This window comes from Anser cygnoides, chromosome 5 (genome assembly GCF_040182565.1).
Source record: "Anser cygnoides isolate HZ-2024a breed goose chromosome 5, Taihu_goose_T2T_genome, whole genome shotgun sequence".
NCBI classification, from domain to species: Eukaryota; Metazoa; Chordata; class Aves; order Anseriformes; family Anatidae; genus Anser; species Anser cygnoides.
This window is the reverse complement of record NC_089877.1, coordinates 1,884,258-1,898,276: the sequence shown is the minus strand read 5'-3', so window position 1 is coordinate 1,898,276 and position 14,019 is coordinate 1,884,258. Positions and strand designations below refer to the sequence as shown.

General features: G+C 36.3%; 1 protein-coding gene across 1 annotated transcript in view; it reads right to left on the bottom strand.

The window, feature by feature from the left end:
- The window catches only part of GALNT18 (polypeptide N-acetylgalactosaminyltransferase 18), a 258,553-nt gene that overhangs the window by 232,391 nt on the left and 12,143 nt on the right, over positions 1 to 14,019 (bottom strand). The window lies entirely within an intron of this gene.

Below are 14,019 nucleotides of genomic sequence, written 5' to 3'. Positions count from 1 at the left end.
TCAGAGCACATCCTGTCCAGAATTAGCTTTAGTATCACGGACATCAGTAACCCATAATTAGTTCAGCATATTCATGCTGCCTTCCTCTCTTCCTCACCTCACATCTTATATACACTTTTGGAAATACACATAAAAAAGCAAAATTCCTCTCAATAGGACATCACGTTGATTTGAGGGAAGATGCACAGTAGAAGAATCTTTTCCATTCCTATTAGGTAAAGCCTTCGGTAGCAAAAAGGTGACTTCATGACTTTTTTTTTTTTAAATATAGTCTCAAGACAGAAATTTAACATTAGTATGACCAGTACTAGGAACAACGAGGCAGCTGTTAACACACTAGAAACTATTTTAAATACCATCCAGCAAAAGCAAGGAGTAACAAATGCTGTGGATCACACTGTAATTTTACATATGCAGTAAATACAAGTCTCTTCTGCTTCATTAGTCACACCCCTCAACTGACATCACACCTGCTTGTGTGTGGAAAGCACAGCAGCTTCCGGGAGTTACTGCTCTGAAGCACACGTGAGCTTTCAAACCCTGCAACATCCGGAATGTACCTTTCAATATCTTAACAGAAGCAAAAGTAGATGACTTAGGGTTTGGGGTTGCCATTTTTAAGCAAGTTATAAGCAAGACTTAGCATTCAAGAGAGAAGGCAGTCAACTGTCCTGCCAAAACACAGAATGACCTCTTCCTTCCCATCAGCTGGCATGCTGTAGAAACTACAGTAATAGTAAGAGCTACAGATACTCAAACACAAACAAAACCAGCACTGATGGAAGCTGCAGTAAACTCTGCCAACGAAGCCCAAAAACCAAACTGCCTCCTCAGTCTTCCAAGCCTCCCTGAAAACTAACTGAAATTTGGGCCAAATTGCAAGCATTTCCCCAGTGATACGCTAAAGGAGACCATCATGACAGAACTCCTTTGGAAATTACATAATATAACTCAAGGCACTTGAATGTGAAAAACAGCATACATTTACATTTTAAGAAAAAAAAATATTTTAGTAGTACAGGCAAGTTTACCTGATAGACCAGTCAACAAACAATTTTAAGGTATATAAAGACAAAATAATGACAGAATACACTAATCCAGCCCCATCACACAAGTCAATTGTCCTGCTTGGTCTGTGATGACCATTTTCCCATAGTATCATTTATTTTTCCGTTTCCTATCTTTATTCTTCAATGTTGCAGCTCCACATCTGGTAGCAAACCAAGAGCAGTTAGTGCATGTCACTGATGCCTTTAATAAAAGTGTTATCTAGACTTGCTTTAATCTTTGTGAATTCTGCCTGCAGTGACAAAATACAAATTCTTCAGCCCTGGCTATTTAGGCAGAATCCAGGACTTAGCTTTGGACTTCCCAATTTAAAGCAAAACTTACCTAAAATCAGTCCAGATAAGGGACAAGTATTGCTCATTAAAAGTCATATTTTCCATGGAGGTATATAAAATGTTAACAAACAACTGACAGCTTTTATAAACAAACACGAGTGGGTGTTGTTACTAATGACTGCCAGCATATCCATAAGTGCTGTGGAGGTTTCAAAAAAGATGGTTAATATGTCTCACAGGCCTAATCAGCTGCTTATAACAGCACATAATTGATTAACTTTTTATTCTAGTAATATTAATAGTTCATTAGCCCTCTGCTCCCAATAGTTTTCTGATCATGTTTAAAATATAGTTTCATATATGGCTACATTCTCCTACCACCAAAGCCACACTCTTCAACAGTAGAACAGCAATTCCCTGTCTCCTCATTTGAGCCTACCTTTCACTGAAGCTAGTGTTAAAACTCTGTTTGACTTCATAGCAAAACCTCCAGATGCTTTAATACATTAAATATGCTGGCTTTCACATCCCTGCTAATAATATTGTGGACTGGTCTTTTTAAAACTTTTTTTTTTTGGTTCCTTTTTTTGCGTGTGTTTTTGTTTGTTTGCTTTTTGTTTTTCCAGGTTTATACAAAGTTGGAGGTATTTAAGTGTCTGCTGTTCAGAAGTTGGTCTTTTTTCTAATTTTGATTTATTGTGTAGTATCACAGTCTAGACTTGAGACTCATTTGTGCAAGGTACTATACAAATGCATAATCAGTCTACTTCTATAATCTAATTGGAACAAAACCAAGAAAAGTACCAACAGGAGAAAAAGATATGGTGCATTTTTAGTGGTAAGAGGGTCCTTGAAGAAAAAAGTAGTGAAGCATCACAACCAACATTATTTACATCCCATTTTACAAGAACAGGTTTATTACGCAGTGTAAGAGAACAATAGAAAAGCTCAAGTTTTGGCATTGTTTTGACTGCATTCTATTCAGATTCTTAGCTGAAATACAATTAGTTTATGGAGATAAAATCTTTGTTACTATCTAGTCTGAATAGATGCTCTTGCATTACTCCTTCCCTCTCCCCCATGATGATCATATCTTTCATTTGGAAAGATGGTACAAAATTCCAAAGGCATTCAAGAAGTAATGCTGAATTTTACACTGTGGAAAGAGACAACCAAATACATATAGAAAATTCTGAATTAATCTGAGCAGGCTTTTTTTTTCTAGTTTTATTTTTTTGAAACTATGACATCCAAGTCTGTATGCACACAAATCAAAAACTATCTGGCTCTTCAGTATGTATTCAACCCTTCTGAAGATGAGCTCTTTCCAACAGTTCAAGTGACAAAGCTGTTTCTTAAGTTCCTGAAAAGATAGAGCTTTCTGTATTTTGAAGATAAAGTCCATGAGCTCAGCCCCCAGGTAAGTTATCTGGTGATTTTTGGTATATGTTGTCCCTAGTCATCTCTCTCACTAAATTTAAACCAACTCACTTTAAATTATACAAAGACACATGCAGGCATTGCAGAGATGCCTTTGCATATTAGAGTTGGGTTTTGAAGTAACAGATTTGTTGCATGGATGTTGTAGATAATGAACATGAACTAATGCAAAAAAAAGAAAAAAAGGAATGGAAAATAGGAAAGAAGGTGAATGGATGAAAAGTGGGGTGGAGGAAGATAAGGTAAAAATGCTGCTTCTTTGTTACGATCTTTATTCCTCTGCCATTTTTAACTCCTCCCCATCCTCTTTCTTTTTCTCTTGCTTTTTAGTGTCCATATCTGCTCTTTCTTTTCTTTTGTTCCGTCATCTTTCCCCTCCCCCATTTAAAAATAACTACCTTTAAGTTTACACCAGTTCTGTTACACATCACCCTTTTCTGACATTGTTATGAATCATCAGTTCATTTAGGTTACACAGGGCTTTTATTTTTCCCTGCTTAGCAAAGACTACTCAGCGAAGCAGCAACTACTGTAATCTCATATTGCCAAACTGCACTCTCCCAAGAAGGAAAGGTAAGGTGGCATCCAACTCACAGACACTCAATGACATTTGGATGGCTAACATCCATGAAGTATCATTTCAAAACCATTCACCTAGCACTGAAGAAGGAAATGAAGCAAACCAGAAGATACAGGAACAAGATAGAGAGAGCTATTTCAAGTTGAAAATAGAAGTGGATCTTGTCTTCTGGACTGAGTGCGCTATCAGTGCACGTAAAGCCATGTGAAAACATGCCACATGCAAAGGGAACAGAACAGAGTTAGCAGGAACATTAAAACATCTTATGTACAAAAGCAACCTGCAAGTGATAGGGGTAGATTAGTGCGCATCTTCCTCTCCTTTATTATCAGATTCATGCTTCAGAAGATATTTGTCATCCCTCTTATACGGTTCCTATAAAATTTGTCTTTAGTTTTTGTTTTGTTTTGTTTTTGTTTTTTGTTGTTGTTGTTTTTCTCCAGATGGTAATTTCCTTTCTCACTGATTGTGAGGCTTATCTTGTCCATTTGTCCTTCCAAAATGGTTTTCCATCCAAAACATCTAAAATCACTTTAAATGTTAATTGATCTCTGCTATGCTGTTTTATCAGTTACTTTTATGCACTGATAGGATCTACTGTCTTCTAGCAGCTCACATTGCACTACTTATTTGCCACAAAACTCTCACAGTTAATTCATCTCAAGTGAACTGTATGACCAATATGAGTAAAAGATGCAACATATGGCCTTTTGCAAGTGGCCATCTACAGTTCCTCAGGGAGGCACTAAGTTCTGTTCTTTTCAAAGTTGCTGTGTGTCCACCCCCTGCCCCCTAATAAAACAACCATGTCCCTAAGCACCTTCAAGTATATTCATTTTTAACTGTTAAACCTCAGATATACTTGAAGCAGATTTCCAGAGATTGTGGGCCACTCCATCTCTGAATCTTTTCATGTTCAGAAGCAAAAAAAGTTAGGAAATATGAAATCATTTGTAGTATCTAAAAATCTCTGCTTTCTCAACCCAGTTGTTAGTGCTGTTTCTTCTGTCTTTAACTATAAGCACACAAATCTTTGCAATGTGTCAACCAAAAACTGACATAACTAAATATCCTATTTCCAAACAATGTCTATCTCTCAACATTTAAAGACAAGAATAGTTCTTTTGACAGGCTTTGCCTGGTAAAGCATCAACACATTTAATGGCTTAAAGACTTTCTGCGCCAGAGGTTGCAACCAAGCAACTGGTTACACTAGCTATGGCTTCGTCTTTACTTCTCAAATTGATGTAATCCCTTTTTGAATCTGCACTCTCTCTTATTCCAAGAAAAAGTAGTCACCTTTCCTCTATGATTTTACAGACCTACCATAATCCTTCTAAGATAACTCTTGCCCAACCTGAGTCTTGTACACACAGCCCCTTCTCACATGAAAGGAACTCCATACTTCAACTACTCTGTCTTAATATTACATTAAATTACAGATGCTTAGAAAAAATGGATGACTTCTGTAGGATCAGTTTATTATTCGTCCAGAAATTATAAGGAACCCAGATTGTTCTGCTTTACTGCTAGGGAGGACAGGCTACAGAAGAATAATGCTGGAGAAAGCAGTTGTTTTAATTGATCCATTTTCCAACCAACATTATTCCAGTCTTTTTAAAGAACAGTTTTGGCGAGCTGTCATTCAGCCACTGGGTACAGAGTAAATGCTCAAGACCCTCTGTTCATGTTATTTTGCCAAATTCATGTCCAAGCATGTAATTCAGCTAAAATATGGATTCTGCACCTTGAGACTACTGAAACAATTTTCTAACACATTATTTCATCAGGTACTGTAGCCACAGTCTAAGCAAACCAACATATGCATTAAAATACCTAGAACACGTTAGTAATTCATTCTGGTTTTTTTAAGAAGGAATTGAAAAAGTCTTCAGTTTGGGGAATTACAGGGTTTTGATTTTTTTTTTTTTACTTTATTTTTATAAAGCATGACCATGTCCAGGAGTAAGCTCTTCTCCAATCCATTCACCGCATTAATAAATAAATAACCAAAACAAACAAACAAAACCACACCCCAAACCAACAACTTTGTACTACTTTTTTAAAAAAAATGACTCCACAGCAAGAAAGGTTTCAGTTTACTTTGGTATTATAATACCTCTTGCGCTATGAGAAGAAATTAAAAATTTAATTTGATTGGGCCTGGAATGACACACTAGTCTGTGCTGCAAGAACGTCAAATAAAAGTAAGCAACATATTAATACTTCCATATGACTTCTCTTTTTGTTTTAAAAAGAGACAACTACAAAAAAAAAAAAAAAAGCCAAGAGGAAGCCTTCAAAGATAAAAATCGGTTAAAGCCAAGACTTATTTCAACAGTCATTACAGAACCACCAGCCTGTACAGCTCACTTGGTATATGGTTCAGAAATTTTATATATAAGAGTATTTAGCACTTCACATGGCACTCCTGATTTTAGACCTGCAAAAGAGTATATATATAAAAAAAAATGATTTTATTTTTAAATAAAAAATGGTTGGTATCCATTAAAAAAAAGACACTTCAAGAATCTCATATGCAGTTCCAACCAGATCCTTTTCTTACTAAATAACAATATTCCAGATGGTATATATTTGAGTCATACATGCACATTCTTTTGATGTACAACAATCACATTCCCTGCATTTTTTTTCAGTGGAATACATATGCTCTATGGCCTTTGGCATAACAAATCAAGTTCACCCCCTTCCATCTTTGAAATGTTCAACAGCACTACAGTATGGAATTAGAACATAGCAGTAAATTTCATTTTTAAGGCAGTCCCTTATCTCAGCCCATCCTGGGGTGGGCTTATATTAGTTGCATCCTCCACAAGAAGGTCAGAAAATGACTCATGATTATATTATCAGAACAACTGGCGTCCACAGAACCATTGGGTCAGTATGCTTGCATCAGTTAAAGACTGAAAGTTTCTAGTTCATATTTTCTGAATCAGTGGCTCTCAAAGCATTTTTAAAATGCCATTAGATAAAACTTACAACACCCCTTTGAGAACAGACAGCAAATACTTGTCACATTTTTGTGGAGCTACAAATTAATGGATCTCAGTGCTTGACACAGGTCAGACAAAGTTCAACACAGGCTGCAGACATGCTTCAACATGTTGAGATGATGAAGCATGAATAGTTCATGAATGTGAACTATTCAGATTCAACAGATCTGAACGGTTGCATGGATAAAACCTAGATCAATATCTTAGCATTTACTTTTAAAAATTAGATGTCTTTAAAAATCATCTTTTCCATTCTGCATCATACCTGGCACAATTAGCAGTGGAGAGCTCTCATATGCCAAAGGAAAAACAGCCTTTCACCACTGGCTGAAGAGAAAATAAATACCTACTGAAAAGCTTCCTGAAGTCTGCAATGTAATTTGGAGATCTTACATCAAAAGAATGACCCCAGCCCCATCAGATATCAGTCACAGAAAAGAAAGGGAGAAGGAGAGGGAGAGAAAACCACACAGCATAAGTGAGAGTTATTTGTATAACTGAAGAGAGGACTGATGGACCTAAGCTTGACCAAATCTCTGAATGGTCTGTATAAACGAACAAGTTCTGTTACTAAGTAACAGAAAAACCAAAGTGGGACTAGCAATGGGATTTAAAAAAATCTAAGCAACCTGGAAGCATAAAGTGCATTAACTTTTATAGAGGCTTACCATATTATAGAGGCTCTTTTATAGAGGCTTACCATATGTATTGGAGCCCAATGAATTAAACTGGTCAAAAAAATTTAAAAAAAGTAAAATAACTTCATATTTGTAACATGAGGAAATAGAGCACAAGTTTCATTGAGATTTGACTTATATTAAAAGGACTGGGCCACTGAAGGTGTAAGCATGAAAATCTGGAGTGAAAGCAAAAAAAGTGAGGACTTTAGAGGAAAAAGCAATTGTGCAGCTGAAAATATTACTAGAACTGTGCAGAAAGTCTAGATGACAAGTTTAGGTGATTGTGAGTTATGTGAAGCAAGGGAGAATATTGTTCTATTGTATTTCTGTGGGTTGATGGTACAGCAGGTTGAAATAAAATGCGGTTACATAATCTGGAAGATTTCCAGCCTGGAAACTGGCTTCAGATACATTTATTTCTGGGCCTACAGAGTTATACCTGTTGTGAATTATAGCATTTACAGCTTAATTTACAGCTTGAATTTTTATCAGCGCAACACACACACATGAACTGGAGCTTCTTCAGACCATGTAAGAGCTACAAAATGTATTTTGTTAGCAGATACTTAGCACTTCACTAGCCCAGCTTTTACTGTAATGGTCCTATGCCAGACTGCAAAAGTGCTCAGGCTTCCCCCTCTCCCCCTCCCCGCCTTTTTTTTTTTTTTTTTTTAAACTGGAGGACTGCAATCAGAACACATTTCTATTTATTTACTTTTATGTACTGAAATGGTTTCACCCTTCCTTGTATTGTCTTTTCTAGTCAACTTCAAAACTAAACAGGACTCTATTGTCATTATGGCTACTGTTTTGTCCTTTGCCAAATTCACACTGGATGTCAGAAAAACACATTCATAGAATCATTTAGGTTGGAAAAGACAAAGATCATTAAGTCCAACCATTAACCTAGCACTGCCAAGTCTACCACTAAACCATGTCCCTAAGCACCACATCCACACGTCTTTTGAATATTTCCAGGGATGGTTACTCAGCTACTTCCCTGGGCAGCCTGACCCAATGCCTCACAACCTTTTCAGTGAAGAAATTTTTCCTAATATCCAACCTAAACCTCCCCTGGCAAATTTATTCCTTTGCTAGCCTTAAATAGCCCGCACACTAAGAACGATCGTTTTGTTTAACAAAATCACCTGATTTCATAAGGCTTAATACAAAGAAGGGTGTGAATTTCAACTTCCCTCTCCTAATGCCACTTCATAGTGTTTCCAGTCAAGGAATAAATCACCATCAATCAGCAATACAAGATCTTTTAGAAAAGCAAGCAGCTGACTTTCAAAAAACTACAAGACAATTTGGGCTTAAGAGTTAAGTACAATCTGTTTAAACCATACCACCTCTCTTCCTCCTTAGAACACCCAGCTGTATGTTTTCAACTATCCAGTCTAATGATGCGGATTTCCTTACACTCTTTCCTGTGCTTCAGCTGCAACAGCTTCTTACTAAAAATATTCCAACTAGAGCTGAAAAGTTAAAATTTTCAACCATCAACTAATAATAAGAATAATGTAGCTAACATGTCTTCAGGCAACTGCAGTGTGACATCTACAAACAGCACTGTGCTAAAACACAAATTTTATTTATCTTTAACATCACCTCACGTTCAGACTTACGTATTGTTATATTAGCAATATACATAGGCCAGAACTGTTGTGCCATCTTCACAGCAGCAACTCAGGTTAAGCACAGCTATAAAATCCTGCTAACCAAAACACCTTTTTTCAACACAATAAGGAGAAGGGCAAAGAACTCAGCTGAAACAAATCAGCATAGTTCTGTTGAAACCATAAAAGAGCATCAGCTTGTATCAGCTAAACATCTGAGTTCCTTTATTTCATATCTTGTTCACTGAAGGACCTTCTAATTTGTTGTAGTTATTGTTAAAGGATGAAATTTGTTGGTTTACAATTTACACAAGTCTGTAGTGAATGCAAGGTGTCCGACCTAGCTGTATTTTCGACTGACAATTTACTGAGGCTTGCAGTGTTTCTACCTACCAAAATGTTTGCTACTGTTTCAAAGGTCGCTCGGCATATATATCCAAAGGGAAATTCTAAATCAGAGAGAAAGACTAACCAGTTAACATGACATCATCTACTTTACACTGACGTTCAGTTGGTATAAATGGCCGGTGGCAGTATGTTAGGAAAAGAAGATGTTAATAAGAAAGTGCAATATAGGCCACAGCAGATTTGTTCTGTGTGGAGTTTGCTACAGAATTTGCTTTCTCTATAGCTTGGACATAACATAGTTCTTTTAGCCACAGAAATTCTGCTCAAGGCTCAGGTGTTATTTACTACAGTCTCATGCTTTCTACACAGGGCCTGCCTCAGCAAATTCAGTTCTTTCAAAGTGTTACAATGGTTCCATTGGAAATGCTTCAGAAATAAAAATTTTAACTCTGAGAATTAATATGTATTCTTGGTGGGTCATTACTCCTAAGGAAAAGTAGAGTAAAGTGTCACTACTAGTAACTTTCTGATGACAGTCCTTCCTCCTCCTGAATCTGCATTTCTCAAGTCAAGACCCCTAGGAAAAAGACAATATAGAATGAAGATTCACATACTGTTTTGCATGGTAAACAGTCCATACAAATAGCATTTTAGGTTCTTCCAGTGAAAAGTAAAGACCAAAGGGTAGACAGAGGGTGGAAGATTATGAGAAAATATAGGAAAACAACTCAACCTTTAAGGAACAGAAAAAAACAAGGTACCAAAAAAAAAAAATTACATTTAGCAAAATTGCTTCTTCCTCCAGTGACACAAGATACAACTTTATGCTTGCTGTTTTTTCTCTGAAGAAAAGGACCCCTGTAGCAGCGAAAGAGAAGCATCGAATTTTCGGTTCATTTTCTAGTGATACTCATTTATTTTACTTCCTGTTGTAAAAGACTTGAAGTACAAAAAAGTTCCAATGTAATTTTTTCCCCAGCTCAAGTAATTTCCACCAGTTTTCAGTTAAACTACCCCAAGCCAAGCATTATTTCATTAAAATGCTGTGTTCTGAGGATGACTCATCAGTCAAATAATATTTCTGTAAAGTATCCACAGAACTAAGTGATACCAGGATGCAGAACACACAGCTAGCTGCTAAGAGCAGTAATAGCTGCAGTTACCATTTCAGATGATAGGAAAAACAGGTAGCCATAACTATGGAGTTGTCATCATTGTGGGTTATTTTGTTTTTTATCAGTGCCTTCTGATTGCTATTCAGGATCTGAATACAAGTTCATTACTATTCATTTCTCTCATTAGATTTGTTTTTATACAAGTGCATTCGGTTCCACTCTGGTAAGATGGTATTTAAAACATTCAGCATACAGCAATTCTGTAACTTTGGTGCTTTGTATTAGTGTATCTATTAGTAAAATGTTTTCAAGTCAGTTTGTGGCGAAGAAAAGAACTAATAAGATGGACAATACTTCTGTGGTGCTAACAACTTAGGTTTGTTGTATTTTCTGGAAGAGTCAAACTGACATCATCCTATACCTCTACCACCATCCTGAAACTTCAGTTGGAAGTTTCTTTTTACAATGCCTGAACGCAGAAGTTAATTTCCCTTAAATTTTCAAGGGTAATACAAATACTAAGCTTCTCAGAAAATTCTGGGGAAAAAAAAAAAAAAAAACACCACACTACAGTCCTCCAGGAGGAGAAGGAAGAGTATTCACAGTTTTTTGTTTTGTTTTGGGAGGTTATTTTGCTTTAAGGAAAATATCTTAACAGCTGTGACAAACACAAAAGGAGTAAAAGCAAACTGCCGCAAGCCTCCTTCATTAAGGCATGTTTTCCAGTTCTCTGTGTCTGGAAAAAGAACCTAGGAGAAAATCTGTACTATGCCAAGACTGCTTCATTATTTTTGTTTTGCTTAAATGAGGCAACGTACATCAATTCAACAGCAAGAAAGAAAGAATCCTCTTTCTCCTCTGATGTGTGGATATAGGCAATGAAATAGCTTACATCTTGGCTGAGATCAAAATTTCATCATTACTACTGCCACAGTGAGACAAAATATCACTTTGTTGATCAAAGACTAGAGAACAGTATTACTATAGACAACAAGCAGAAAATATTTCAAACTAATTCATGTCTACTGTTAAGAAGATACTCGTTTATTCCAATCAGTCAGAAAACAACTCCCAATATGACTAAAATAACTACATTATTTCTTTAAAGCCATTACCTTTAGGCAACATGCAGCACAAATACAATGAATAGGTGATTGAGAAAAATTCATTTCTTCCTTGGGATAATTTTAACAAAGAGGGCAAGCATCAGTCTCAAGTCTGATTTTAAAACTTTTGCCTAAAATCTTGCTAGTTTGTTTCTTCCAAGCTTTTACATAGAAAGAATGCTTTTTGTGGAAAAAAGCATTTTAATTAAAAGCTTTTTTGTTTTTAAATCAATGTATGGTTTGATTAAAAACCACGCTAACTTACAGTTCTTTCCCTATTAAGCGGAACTTTTAATGCCGCATATGTATGCTGCATTAGTACTAAACTGCTTGATATTCCTACCATGAAATAAAAAGAAAGGTCTATTGGTTTATTGCTAACAAATGTGTCCTTTAAAAGGAAAGAAATCATGGAATATTTTAGAGAGAAACTGATCCAAGAGCAGGTTTACAACCCTGTAGGACATTAAGACTTTTTGAAACCATAGTACCTCTACCAGGCTTTAAAATTAAAATAAATAAATAAATAATAAAAAAAAACAAGTGTCATTTTCTCTCTCTTTTTTTTTTTATCTCAAAACACAAGCCTTTAGAAAACATCAGAAACATTTATTTTCAAGTTTTAATCCATCTTTAATGGATATCCTAAATCAAGACATGAGATGCCACATGATTTATATTCATCTTTATGAACTAGAAATAGAATACCTTTCATACCAGATTGGATAGAAAGCTCTTGCACTATTTCTGTGTGGGAGAACATCATAAAATCAAAAATTTTGTTCTGCAGCTGGAGTTCAATTATTTTAAATAAAGTTTGGTAGTTTTTTGTTTGTTTATTGGACATGGAGCAGATTTATGACTACGCTTACAGCAATAAGGCTGCCCAGAATCGACAGAAGGGACAGTAGGAACTCCTTGCTACGTATATTTCAGTACTTGGTTGCCAAGCAAGGCATCTGGGTTGCATGACAGAGTCATAACCCTTGCTAGTCTGTGTCATTCTGTCCTTCTCTAATGACAGCACTGCCTTGCAGACAGGTAAATGATCCTGCTTGCTGCTTTGATCAACAAAGCTGGCTCCTCTCCCTCAGGCACCAGAGACTCAAACAGCTCACTTTGATTTCTGCCGTTTGACTTAGAGAAGGAGCATTAAAGCGGCATCAGGGCACAAGAATAAGACTTCCTTAAAACTGAGCTTACAACTAGTAGAAACAAAAAGAGCAGACAACTCCAGATTTCAGACAGGAATCTAGGGAGCACTGAAGTTTGATGCAAAATACACAAAACCCTCCTGAAATAGGAACCTCCTTAAACATCTAACATTAATGACATTTTTGCCTGTTTTTAATATTAAAGGCCTCTGCCTTTCCTCACCCTTACTTGTTAGGTGACCATCTTCATCAAATATCAGTCCAATGTTTTTCTTAGACCTCTTTTGGGTATTGACATACTTGAAAAAGTATTTTTTATTGTCTAACCCCACAGTGGCCATTGTCAACTCAAACCGAGCTTTGGCTTTTCTTGTTTTCTCCCTGCAGATATGAACTACAGCTCTATAATCTCCCTGTGAAGCCTGACATTGTTTCCAAAGATTGTATACTTTCTTTTTCTGCAGAGGAGAGGTCTGGCACCTAAAATCTTACCTGAAGTTGTAGAATTGGCAAAGAAATCATGATTAGAGTCTCTGTTTTCAGATTCCCTTCAAAAAGCAATGGATTTCCCATAAAATCCTTTATAACCTCCCTCTCCTTCCCTTTGTCCACACCCCACTCCATAAGTATTCCCTCAATGTTTTAAGGGTTTTGATGAGTTCCAGCTAGACAACCAAATCAGATAAAACCTAACTAGCAGCTACTATGCCAAGTTGGAGGTAAATAAAAATAAAAAATAACAGCTCTGCAACTGCAATTCTCTCTCTACTTTTATTCATGAAATTTAAGAACCACCGAAATTGCTAAAAATACATTTTGTGTCACTGGCAGCAGAAATCTAGAACAGAAATTTTGCTAGGTGCCATTGCCAAAAGCTGCATTCTTTTCTTCCTGCAAGATAAGTATCTAGCAGAGCTGAAAGAGAACACAGATGGAGGCTAAAGGAGGCTTAACACCACTAATTCATGTATCACTGCTGTTGGGCTTTGCTGAACATTTCATTAGGTTACTTTCTTTCCAGTAGGCTAACACAATGAATCTAAATCAGAGACCAATAATTTCATTAACTGGTTGAAGTTGGTTGGATTGGAACATCAAAGATTTGGCAAGACTAAATTAGGCTGTATATTTACAGTGTTCTCTATTAGTGAAGAATGACTGAGGCAGTGTTCATTCATTAAAGGAACTTATTGGACAGTAAATTTTATTATGTCTGTTCAAGTCAAGACTTTTTCCAAACATTTAACAGACAATTCAAGTATGAAGAAAGGGATTCTACTACCACTTACCTAAAAAGCACTATTCAGAAATCTGAAGTTATATCTTTGTCCTTCACTGGTTAGAAGAAAAGTCTTCATCTTATAGCACTATCTTTTCTGGAGGGCAGTTTCCATTACCCACATATAAACTTTAAATCCATGTACGCTGGCTGTAAAAATTGCTTCTTTTCTCTCCTAGTTGCAACTGCAGATAGAAAGTTTTCTTGAGACTAATAGGACTGTCTGACAGCTAGAGAATTGCAATACTGTTAAACCTGATTGCTCAGAAGCACCAGGAAGCTATTTTAATAGAATGTTCCCTTTCAGATCAAGCCTATAGCGTTATAGATGGAAACAATGA